At 35.8% G+C, this 13,081-nt stretch overlaps 1 protein-coding gene across 2 annotated transcripts in view; it reads right to left on the bottom strand.

Moving 5' to 3' along the window:
* The window catches only part of Col8a1 (collagen type VIII alpha 1 chain), a 122,113-nt gene that overhangs the window by 35,297 nt on the left and 73,735 nt on the right, over positions 1-13,081 (bottom strand). The window lies entirely within an intron of this gene.

Raw genomic sequence — 13,081 nt, 5'->3', positions numbered from 1 at the left:
CCTTCTCCTCCTCCTCCTCCTCCTCCTTCTTCTTGTCTTTGTCTTCTTCTTTGCCTTCTTCTTTCTTCTCTTTCTCTGGTTGGTAACCAAATATGTAATGGGTTGTTGTCAACCATAGTCATTCAGCACTAGTAGGAATTTCCTCTACCTATTTATTTTAGTCGTCAATTGCCATGTCCTTTGTTGAACAGATCTCTGTCTCTATATTTATAATCATATGGCCTTTGACAAATGACTCTCAATGAGCCACAGTTTCTCTAGGTGTAAAATGAGAGTAACAGTATACCTCTGGGAGTTTATAAACACTGCCAGTATAATACTTTCTTTACTACGGATGCGTCTTCCTAAGTGTTTTAGAGCCCCTTACAAATAACTCACTTTTTTAAAAGAAACTCACATCTATCAGACACATAGTTTATTTTTTATTTGAATATGAAAACCTCTTCCCCTCCCGGTCTTATTCAATCATTGTCTACATGCATGTCTTATGGGTACAGTTTTGGAGAGGATGTCTAACAAGAAGGCCAGAATGAAACTAGAGGATGTTGTATGACTGACTATGTTGGACTTTGCTTCCAAAGAACTCTTAAGCTAAAAATGCATCTGGCTCCCATTTCCTGTAGAATTTTGCTTATTTGAAATGTTTAAGCAATCAATTGATCCGACTTCAAACAGAGTAGGTTTTTCTGGCTGTGTAAAGACCCAAACCTCCTTTTGTGTCACTCCCAAGTCTGGACTTCACAAGCAGCCAGTTCCCTTCATACCTTCGTAGAGCACTTCTCTTTGGCCACTGATCTTCTGTGTTGAGCCAAGTGTCAGGCTGGGAATGAAGGCAATAAATCTCTATGATTCTTCATATTTGGAATTTCTCCCGCTGCTTCTGATAAGGAAATGACAGAGGCTCTGTCTGATGTTTTGCTAACAAAACGGAAAACAAAATGTGCTAAATCTGGCTTTGAGTTAATCCAGATGGTTTTGAGGGCTCGAGTACTGAATGTAGAAATTATCTTTGTTCTTGACTAGGATGCAGTGGGAAAATTTTAGAATGAAGAAAAATTCCTTTTTATCTTCTAAGGTATTTTGATTAAGTATTTCTCAATGAGAAAGAGGCAGAAAATTTCTTCCTCAGTGAATGTGTTTACAAAGAAAGTATTTTTGCCTTCCTGTAGTAAAACAACCTCACTACTACTTCTGCTCTTCCTCCAGCACTGCTCTCCTCATCTGTTTTAGAATTTCTAAGTGATTGAGGACAAGCAATTTCTCAAAAATGGAAAGATTTTTTCCATGATCTATGTGCATACTCTGGGTGACTAATGACGCCAATCCAGGCTGGGTCAGCTCCCTGCATGACCAGGGCAAAAAGACATTCTCAAAATAAAACAAAGAAGAAAAGTTATTTTTGAAGTTTCTAGTTGATTTTGGGTATTTTCTGCCCAACATCACCAACAGTTACTGCCTGATATTTTAGTATAAATGGCAAAAAAATGTAGTCATTCCTAGACTTTACTCTTCTTGATACTCACAACCATAGATGAAGAGAAGAAAGAGACTGATACAATTTTCCACCCTAGGAATATTTAAGGGATTTTGTTAGTATCAATATGACTTCAACTATCATCCGGTCCCTTTCAAAGGGACTGTAGTGTTGAGCCATACTATAGAAGTCCAATTAAAACACATTTAAAATAAATAAATTTTTCCTGAGCTTCAGTGAGTCAGGTTCTTATTATGATTTTCTTGGCATAAAGCAACACAATCAATGGTTCTGACACAGTCACCATTTTGGAGTGAATTGTTCAATCCATCTATTTCACTACTAAATCAACTGGCTTGAGTTGTATTGATTTAATTTGCTTTCTTAATGTTGTGTAGATAGAGCTTTTTGAACTAGTAAAGGAGAGTCATTGTGTAGCTAATAAAAATATTTGTTAATCTAGAAATCATAGAAATCATGTGCACTTGATCTTGCAGTATGTTTTTACTTATGGTTGAACATGGGTATATTAGATGTCCTGAGAGTTCATTTCAAACAAAATATTGAAGTCACAGAGTAAGAAATTTATACAGACTTTATACTTAATGCCTTACTTAGGTCTACTTTTTCATAAGTCCATGCTAAGACTTGGGGCAGGGTAGATCAAGAAATCATCTAGAGGACATTTTTTTTTTTGTCTGTCATGGAATTTGAACTTTGAGCTTTTTTTCTCAAGGCTAACTATAGCATTTTGAGCCATAGTGCCACTTGTGGTTTTTTGGTGGCTACTTGGAGATAAGAGTCTCAAGGACTTTCTTGCCTATGCTGGTTTTGAACCATGATCCTCAGATCTCAGCCTCCTGAGTAGCTAGCATTACAGGCATGAGCTACCAGTGCTCACTGAGGACACTTAAAAAAATTAGAATTTGAAAGTTCTAAGAAATTATACCACAAATATAACTCCTCTGCTATACATTTGTCCTATGCATTCATTTAACAAACGTTTTATTGTGTGTTGTAAGCCAGACACTGTAATCTCACACAGTGACAAATAAGATATACTATTCCTGCTTGTATTGAGTTTATATTTTAGTGGAAGGAGCAGGCAAGAAACCAGAGAAGGTAACTTTACATAGAACTTAGTGCTGAATACAAATGTTTTAACTGAAATATGATAGATTCAATGGAGAACTCAAATAGTATAATTCATTAGAAAATCAATATCAATGTTCAGCAAAATAAACCACCAGGAAGCGGTTACTCAAAAGGGGGTGGCTGGGGTATGGTCAAGGGAAAAGGGGTAGAGGAATTCAGTCAGTTTAAGGTATATCCTATAAAATTAAGAAGAGTGCAGGAAGGGATGAGTAGGGGAGGGGAGGGTGAGAATATTGAAAGGGGTGACATTCCTCAAGATATATTGTATTCATAAACTGCCTTATTAAACGGCAACTCCTTTGCAAAACTACTTATTAATAATAAAAAGAGGAAAAGCAAAGTTCGTGCTATACGAAAAAGAAACAGGATATTGTGATGAAATGAAAGTAAGATTGGTATGCATTAAATAGATAGTTAAGAAAGGAGTTCATGAACAGGAGGTGGTAGGAGATGGCAGTTGAAAACAAGGCCAGCTAAATGATATTCTCTGGACAGTGTGCAGTGCCTACTCTCATGGCTAAGGATAGTCTGTAATTGGACTCCTTGGACTCATTAAGGGTAAAAGGGAATACATACACACATACCTACTCATAGAAAGGAGAACGAGAAAGATATATTGGAACAATTTCTAGAAACTACTAATTGCTTTTCATACACTGAATATTCACTGTATCTATCAAGTTCAATCTCCTTGCAGGTGTGGGAAGTTAAGAGTTATGAAGAGAAAGTCCTGACATTCAGGAACTCATATCATATTCCAGTGCAGTGATTTCCCATGTGTGGCATATAGGCCAGTTACATCTTACTAGCCTTTCTTGTTCCCAATATTGTCCCTAAGGATTCTAATTATGTTAGTGGGGTAGGGTGAAGTGGGGCTAGAAATTTACCTCTTATACTAGCTTGTTGCAGTTGATTCTTGTCTTCACTAAACCACCTGCTTAATGGCTGGACTACCATTAATGGTTACACTGGCCCAGTTTATGAAGCTATATATATCGTGGAAGTATGTTTCCCAGTGAATATCCTAACTTCCTCATTGATCTTGAGCTGCCTGGGATGTGGGCTTCAGATTAACTTGCTCTTAACTATGGTTTAGAAGGTTTGCCTGACACTCTTTACTGTCCTTCAAAGTGTTAGTGTGTGTCGGGGGATGGGGAGCCGAGGAGGCATTTACCTTTTAGGAAAAATATGCCAAAAATGTCTTCCAAAGGCTTTTGCATCTGCAAAACATTCTATTGACAATTAGATTAGCCTCACTAAACATCTTCTATTGGGATCCTTCTTACACCTATTTTTAAAGCATGATGTCTACGAAAGGGGAGACTGGGAAGATTTATTATTTCTCCTTGGTTTTCAGCTCTAATGTATTTCATTTTTCTCACTTTAGATGGACTCAGGCATATCTTTGATATGTCTGAGATTCAAGAATCTTACATGACACTGGTTACAAGGAGAGATTCGTGCAGATCTACCTGAGTTTGAGGGAGAGCAGCCTCTATAGCCTAGATTGGTTTCTGTGTTACACAGATGTGAGAGTTCTGTTTTCCCATCAAATACTTTTATGAAAGAGGCTTGGTCTGGGAACAGACGGATTCTGTCTGACTCCTTTTTCATTTCTCACTTTTCCTTCTTTATTAGTTTTTATTCCTAACTACTCAGTAGCTCTGGCCAAACTCAGCATGGTGATAGAATAAAGGATGGCCTTGAACATAAGGTCAAAACTCATAGTGGGGAATTATGCATGTAAGATTAGGAAGAGAGAGAAAGAGAGAGAGAGAGAGAGAGAGAGAGAGAGAGAGAGAAAGAGAGAGGTTGTCTTAACTTAGACTCAATTAAGACAATATCCGAAAGAAGCCAACCTTTTGGGTTGCCAACCTATCAATTATTCAATTCTTTTATAACGCTTCACATTGACAATGTTCTTCAAGAAAGAGTAGGCAGGGGCTGGAGATATGGCCTAGTGGCAAGAGTGCCTGCCTCGGATACAAGAGGCCCTAGGTTCGATTCCCCAGCACCACATATACAGAAAACGGCCAGAAGCGGCGCTGTGGCTCAAGTGGCAGAGTGCTAGCCTTGAGTGGGAAGAAGCCAGGGACGGTGCTCAGGCCCTGAGTCCAAGGCCCAGGACTGGCAAAAAAAAAAAAAAGAAAAAAAAAAAAAAAGGAAAGAGTAGGCAAAGGGAGACTTGTAGAACTTAGGGTAAAGATGTATTATGCAGAATTTGAATATGACACCAGAGAAGAAGGATGTATTACACAATACCTGATTCTCATAGAGAAATGTTTCCCTTGACATTTGTTTGGTTGCACATGAAAATTTAGCTTTTCCTATGAAAACAAGTAGAGTACTTGCTACTTTCTGCCCAAGCGTAGCAATTTTGTTCAAACTTTTCTTCATTCATTCTTTGCTGAGTGTGTGACAGGTACAGTTTTGATTGCTGGGAATAAAACTAAAGAAGACAGGGCATTCTCTTCTATCTTGATACAGTTTGTATTTCTGAGTAACAAAAATGATTTTAACTAATTACTATCTATTAGAGAAGTAAAATACTATGAAGGAGTCATTCTATGTACAAGTGTGGGTGAATGAAGAATGCATATTTCCTGGGAATTTGTTGGTCATTCAGTGTGCTCTCTGTATATGTAAATCATTTCTCAGCGTGTCTTTAATACTAGTTATAGAGTGTTGGCTTTTTTCTTGATTGGTGTTGTGGGTTCAGTTTCTATACTCACAAAGTGTTGTCTTGTTCTTATCACTCATGCATGGAGTAATGTGATAACACTGTCTCTAAATCTTTGCGGCCAAATTCAGCACTATTAAGCTGCCTGGAAGTTCAAGAACCTGGTTCTCAAAGAAAAAGTCCCTGGCTCACAAACCAGGTACATTTCTTTCCCATTTCTACTGTAACATTTCTTGCTCAAGAATATAATAAATGGGCACATATTTGAGATTCTTTTAAACTAAGCCATGGCCTTCTTACTTTTACTTCTTTGATTATGCACATTTGTAAATATATACTTAGATAGGAGGCATGATTTATTATACATTTCCTGGTTATAAGTCTTTGAAACTATTTAACAAATGAATATCTAGAGAAACATCCCCTAGGAGGCTCATGGTTTGGTTCAAGATTGTATCTCACAGTGGGATGTTATGTAGATAAAGCATGTTACTGTCTACATGATTTCTATTTTAAGAAAGTGTGGTGACACTTCTTTTTGTGGTATTGGGGTTTGAATCCAGGGTCTGACACATTCAGGGGAATGCTCTAACACTCGAGCGACACCTCAAGTCTTGTTTTACCTTAGTTGTTTTTCTGGATAAGGTTTCTTGTTTTTCCCCAGGTCCAAAATCTAATCTATGCATTCCACATAACTGTAAACACAGTATGTTGTATTAGAGAGCACATTATTCTTCTTGGTGTGCCATCAAGCATAGCTACTTTGCTGAGATAAGGTCTTGATAATTTTTGGTTGTGATATCCTTGAACGTTAATCTCCTGATCTACGTCTTCCACATAGCTGGATTACAGACATGAGCCACCATTCCCTGCCTAAAGATCTTGGATTAAAATTTTCTTTCACTTTCAAAAAGGAATTTTGAAATCCAATCATCTGCTATATTTAGAAGGTTGTTAAAATTTCATAAAATGAATCCATCTCAGGCTACCCTGCCTTGTACATGGCATTATTACTGCCTTATTTGCTGAAACACAAAATCAGGATCATTCTTGGTATCTCCACTTTTCATACATCTGATCCATTTGCAAGACTTATGGCTTCTCTCATAAAAACGTACTCCAAGGCACTATCAGCAAGGCATCAACAATGTTTGCCTCTAACTCTGTAAAAGCCCCTTAATTCTCTGCTTCTACTCTTACCTCTGCTGCAACCCCCCATACCCCAGAGGAGTTACAGTGACAATATGAATAATATTATTCTATGTGTATATGTCACATTTTCTTTCTCCATTGACTTGCTGAGGAATGTTGGAATTACACACACACACGCACACACACACACACATCTATGTAAGAGAGACTGGCTAGTGTAGTATCTGTAGTGTACAGAAAATGTAATTAGTTTTAGCTCTGTCATTCCCGGCCTGACAACCCTAGGAGCAACCTCTCCTTTTCTGGAGGAGTGGAGCTATCCTAGTGCTTGAACTTGGGACCTGGGCACTGTCCCTTAGCTATTTTGCTTTGGGCTAGCACTTTCCCACTTGAGCCTGTGAATATTTGGGCATACAATGAAGCATAGATTAGTGCCTAGTCCATAGTAAGTCCTCTGTGCTTATTTTTACATTATTGAGATGAAATATAGATGAGGCAAGAACGCATTATTCTTAGGGATTCTTATCTTGCACTTAGTTTTGTTTTAGAAAAGCAACTTCTAAATAAAAGCATAATTTTATTCTGTAGTTAATCAATGCAATATTTCAGAGATGTCACTAGATGGCAATAGTGAGCTATAAAAACCACCGGCAACCTTTAGTGTTTTCTGTGTCTAGTAGCTTTGAATTCAGGCTTTCCTTTTCCACAAGGTGAGCCTTCAATAAAACTATAGTACACGAAGCTTACCCTATGTATCTGCTCTTTACCTCACCTATATATGCCATTCTTTCTGATATCAGTCTTACAGAAACCTGGGCTTACTTGTCTATACTTCATTGTGAATGTGCGTATCAAGTATTCTAGACTAGGCAAAGACAAATGTTCAGAATCCTCTGCAGAAATCTGTCAGTGGTTCTGAAAGACTTCCCAGCAGCAGTCTCAGTATGACTTGGGAGCTTGTTATAAAACATAAACTCATGGGCCCCATCAGTCTGCTAACCAGAATGTTGGTGTTTGAACTCTGTAGATGATTCTGATGCCTGCTAAAGTTTGAGAACCGCTGTAACAAACCAATGTTAAGCAGCATGTAAATGTTGCCACTAGAAGAAAGAGAGCACTTAGAGAACATTTTGACCAGCACCTTTATTTTGCCAAGAAGAAATCTGACATCCAGAGAAGATAAATGACTCATTGGAATAAGTAAACCAGACACCACTAAAAAATGATTGAAAGTCACAGCAGTGGCTTGTGCTAGAGCCAAGCTTCAGGGCTGTTAAGTTTCCCTGTCCCAGACCTTCCCATAACTACTGAAACCTAAATTCTATATTGATGAACAAAATCATTTATTCATTCATTTATACATGAATTTGGTTGTTTGGTTCAATAACACTTCTTTTTTTTTTTTTTTGTCAGTCCTTCTGTTGGTCATGGGACTTGAACTCTGGGCCTGGCCACTGTCCCTGATCTCTTTCAGCTTAAGGCTGGAATTCTACTACTTTGAGCCATAGCTCCACTTCTGGTTTTCTGGTTGTTAATTGGAGATAAGTGTGTCATGGACTTTTTTGCCTGGGCTGGCTTTGAACTGCAATTCTTAGATCTCATCCTCCTGAGTAGCTAGGATTACAGGTGTGAGCCACTCATGCCCAGCTTAAATAAACACTTCTATAGGGATATAAAATTAAGTATGATGAATTTCCTTGTAATCTAATGTGTGTGCATAAGTGTGTGTGTGCGCGTGCGCGTGCATGTTGGAATAAGGAAGAATCAAGTCAGAAAGAGACATCTCAAGTGTGATTTTAAGTGAATACAACTAGTGATTAGGGAATTTGGGCAAGAAGAAAGAAGTTCAGAGCTACCTTTTGGATGTAAGTAGTTTACCAGAGGAGGAAATAAGGGAAGGCCTTTTGGAAAGAGGCATCAGTGCATATAAGATGCAGGGCTCATGAACTCAGCATGGAGAATAGGGAGTTTTGTTCCTGAGGAAGGAGGTAGTAGAGGAGTTAGGTTAGACACACACTACACTCTTACAATGACTACTACTTTTGGCTGGTACTTATGGCGTAGTTCGTATGCATTCAAGTACGTGTACTAAGCATTTAACACCTATGATGGGATGACTTCGTCCCTAGGCAGCTTTGTGTACATCTACTCATTTTTAGTTGACAGATGACAATGGGCATGTATATACTGTTCTATTTTCTTTAAAATCAAATGCTGCTATTTTCATTTCTTTGATACTGAACTTAGAAAAAGAATGTTAATGTTTACTTCTTTAAGGACAACCTCTCTAATGTAAAGTATGTAGGATGAATATATATTTGATACATATAATTTTATAGGCATGTTTTCCAGCAATACATAAAACCAAGAGGATTTTGGCATCGTTTCTTTTGTTTCTAAACGTAAGAAATGAAATGTGTCCTGTTATTTTTCCAACTTTTAGCAACTTTAGAAGTCGTGCCTTTCTCATGACCAGAGATGTATTATGTTGGAAAAGTGGGAAAGAATGCTCATTTCAATTAGTTGACTCACGGAAGAAAGGAAGCTGAGTAATGAGTGAACGACCTTGTCTAAAATCGCCAGCTTTGTTATTTTTGGTTTTTATTTTACAAGGATTCACTGTGAATTTGTTCTCATATCAATATAAACATCTTTCCTTCTCTGAGCAGGAGTACCCATAAACCAAACTAAAGATTCAAATATGCCATTAAAGTTCTACTATGGTTCAAAATACTGTGCCTGGTTCTTCCTAGTTGAGCTTCTAGAAGGCCCACAATTCATTGGAGATATTTTTGAGTGACTTAATTTTTTCCTGGGAAAATTATTTTTCGACTTTGTGCTTGTTGCATCTGCAAAATATTTGTCCTGGATGGGGAGATGTAGAAGGCTCTTTTCGACTCTAATGGCCTGTGGACTTGTGATTCAATGATAAGGGTACAAAGAACTCATCTGAGTTTTCTTTGTAGTAAGCATTTTTAGTGTTGTCTTTGTAAAAGAAGTTATCAGATCAAATATTTCTCCATGAATTTCTAAGTGAGATCCTTAATGCAGTTTTATCTTTTATTGTTTAGGATCACTAAGACTTTGTCCAGCTCAAAGCTGTGTTTATATTAATTTATTCCACATGACAGTTTAGACATTTTAGGGCTAATACTAAGACAAGTTACAAGTAGATGTCATCAGAAATGCTTAAGGATATGTTTGCTTTTAGGTAGAAGAGACACACTTTAGAAAATGTTCTCTCTCTCTCTCTCCATATATATGTATTAGCTTATTTTTTCTTGAGCATTTTTAGTTAGATCATTAAAAATATGAATAAACTACTTCTGAGATTATCTGTGAAATACCTTAAAAGTTGATAGTGTAAAATTTATTGGATAACAAATTTACATATAATTATTCTTTTATATTGCACATATTAATCGAACAGTCTAACATCTTATTCACTCATAATGTTCCTCAGAAACATATTCTTTTAAAAAATAATCAGAGTTATAGGGCCATAAATATAATTTATGGCTCTTTCCATGGCATTTTTACTTCGAAGCTTCAAGCATTAAGCATGAACTCATTTAAGGAATGAGCATACCAGCCATGAGCCATTAAGTAATACAGCATGGCTTTTTTCCCTAAATATGGAAGATGCATGAGAATGGTTGAATCTTATGTTAATCTCCATTACACTCAGATAGTATCTTAGGAAATTCTATCAATCACATCAAGACAGGTGCATAAAGAAGCCCAGTAATGTGAATCAGTACTGTGGACCCTGAGCAATGGAATTTTTGAGCCAAGCATCATGCTGTACTTAATTTTATGGTTTCTAGTAGATATATTAAAAGATTAAAAATGAATAGATAAAATTAATTTTGTTGTACTGCACTTATTAATATATTAATTAATTTTATCTCAGGAAATTAAAGTTATGGTAACAGGTAAGTCAACACAAAAGGCATTACTCAGCTATTTTACAATTTTTTTCATTCCATATCTTAGAGATTTGGTACGCATCTTATACTTACAGTACATTTCAGTGAATACTGACCTTATTTGAAGTGCTTAATAATTAACATGTGTCTAGAGACTGCCATGTTGGACAGTGAGTGCTATGCTAGTTGATCATACTTTGCACTAGAAAGCAGTAATATGAAATAGAAGAGAGACAAAGACTTGACTGAAATCTTAGACTATGTCTGTTTCCTGGTTCTGACATTTGATGTGACTACCCAAACTGATTTAGTTTCTTTGGGTTTGAAATTCCTGCTTTTTGTAATGGTAAATTTTAATAACTACCATACTCTCAGAAGGCTGGGGGTAAGATTAAATAAGATACTGTATGTTAAAGTTCTCTGTTAGATCATAAAGCATGGTACACATGTAAGACATTATTACTTCTTTTATTGTAGATTTGCTCTCATGACTTGCCCAAGGCCACATTCCAAATTGGTAGGAGAATCAAGGATAACTTTGGGGCTTCTGACTTTCAGCCATCTGTAAAAGCTAAAGGCTTTCATACCAAGCTAGTGTATTTTTTTAAAAAAACATTTTAAAGAGTCTTTTTATTTAAAAATATTGAGGAAATAAGAGAGTGGCATTAAGAAGTAAATTCCATATTGAATAGTTATGATCTTTTTGGCCACTGTTATAATGTTCTACAGTAAAATTATACATAAGGATATTTATACACTTATATACTCAGAATTACAGCCATCAAGTATTCGACGTTATGGCTGTCATATAGTATAAAACCCCATGTTGTTCAAAGTTTCAAACAACTTTTCAATTGAACTGTGGTTTCTCTACTCTATCTCCAAAATATAGGACAACCACAAGAAAGTCCTTCTGTAGTGAGCTTGATTAATAAAACAGATATGGATCAATTCAGCAGGTTTTCCATGGATATTTTTGGTTACAGATGTAGCTCATTAGTTCCCATGTGTGAGACACCATTTCTGTAGTGTGAATCCAAAAGGCATATTAATGTTGAACAGAAAGAGTGAAGAAGACTGTTCAACACGTTTTATTTACTGTTTCTTTGTACAAAGTACTTTAGGTATTTAATGGTCAGACTGAAATTTAAATTATCTAGGATAATTTTATTAAAGATAAATTTTTAATAGATTTAAAAGTATGTATGATAATTGTCATTTAGATATGAAAGTAACTTTACTTGAAGAACACATGGAATCTATCTACCAAAATGCCTTATGAGACATGAATCAGTAATGCATATTTTTCAAAAGTGAAAAAGAGATGATCTGGAGTAAAATTATAGATTATTTAAAGGAAAATTAGATAGCTATAGTCTGTATTTTTGGAGGGCACATAGAGTATTTGCTATCATGATCTGTTCCCATTTCCCTAATTGTATTTCTGCCATGGTATTAAATTTTACATTTTTGCTTTTTTTCAACATTTGTGCATAATAACATCTATACAGAAATTAAAATGCATAAATTATTTAGCGTTTTATGTTATATGAAATTAGCATTAGCCAAGTTCATTTTCATAGAAAAAGATGTATATACTCAATAAGGTCTTTTTTCATAAATCAAAGTTGTTTAAAATAACTTTCAGCTGGCTACTTTCATTAGAAAACTATCATGTTTAAGCCTTAGGACTGCCTGAATTAATGACCATATTAAATAAACGTAATTTTAATTTTCACTTGCTGAGTCATTGCTAATTGAATGAAATAGTTTATTGAGCAACCTTTACATTTTATTGCTTTTGTGTCTTAGTTCGAAAAGGAAGAGCTTAATTTTTAAAAGTCCAATAAAATGTATTTTTATATTTCCACCATAAGTTTATAAGAAATTCTTCTGTTTTGCCTACAATAGCCAATTTCTACAATTTTTTAATGATTTAGTTTAACATTTTTGCTGGATTTTTTTTTTTAACAGGGTAAGTTCATCAATACCCTGGGCCACAAGACTTTGTTAGAAAAATCTAGAAACTGAGACTGTCATTGGTTGCAACGACTGCAGTTTCTTTAGATTGTTTGGCTGCTTTTTTTTCTGACATTGTGAATGTAAGCCATGTTAGTTTCTCCAAAATCTTCAATCAGTTTGAGAAGTTGTTTCTTACATAAGCATGCATTAAAAAATATACAATCATTTTAAATTAGAAATGTCTTATTTGAAGAGCATATGGCTTTGGTGGCATCTGGCCAAAATAATTAGTGGTACTTACATTAAAAGTATAATACCCTAGTAAAATCATTAGTGTATTTGCATTTTTTCAGGAATTCTGAATGGATTCCTTCTAGACAGGATGTGTCCATGGATGAGGATTTGTCAGGACAGATGCTGGGCTTGTTTAGATTTGCTTAGGGGTATTCAGCAAGTGCATACAAATCTGAGGTATTCTCACAATTCATTTTTTCAATTGTAGAATAAAGTTAAATAGACCATAAAAGCCATTGTACTATTATATAGTAGGAATTATTGAGCTCCGTTTCCAAAAGTCACACTTAAGACCAGGCAATAGTCACAAGCATAGGATGGCTGTGGCTACTATGAGATAATGTCTACTTGTTAGAAATGGATGGTATGTTGTGGCTTATTTTTCCATTGAAGTTCAAAAGTTAATGACGTACTTTATATTTTTTATTGCATCTA

This window comes from Perognathus longimembris, chromosome 5 (assembly GCF_023159225.1).
Source record: "Perognathus longimembris pacificus isolate PPM17 chromosome 5, ASM2315922v1, whole genome shotgun sequence".
Classification (NCBI taxonomy): domain Eukaryota; kingdom Metazoa; phylum Chordata; class Mammalia; order Rodentia; family Heteromyidae; genus Perognathus; species Perognathus longimembris.
The sequence above is the reverse complement of the archived record's forward strand: the minus strand, read 5'-3'. Positions and strand labels throughout refer to the sequence as shown.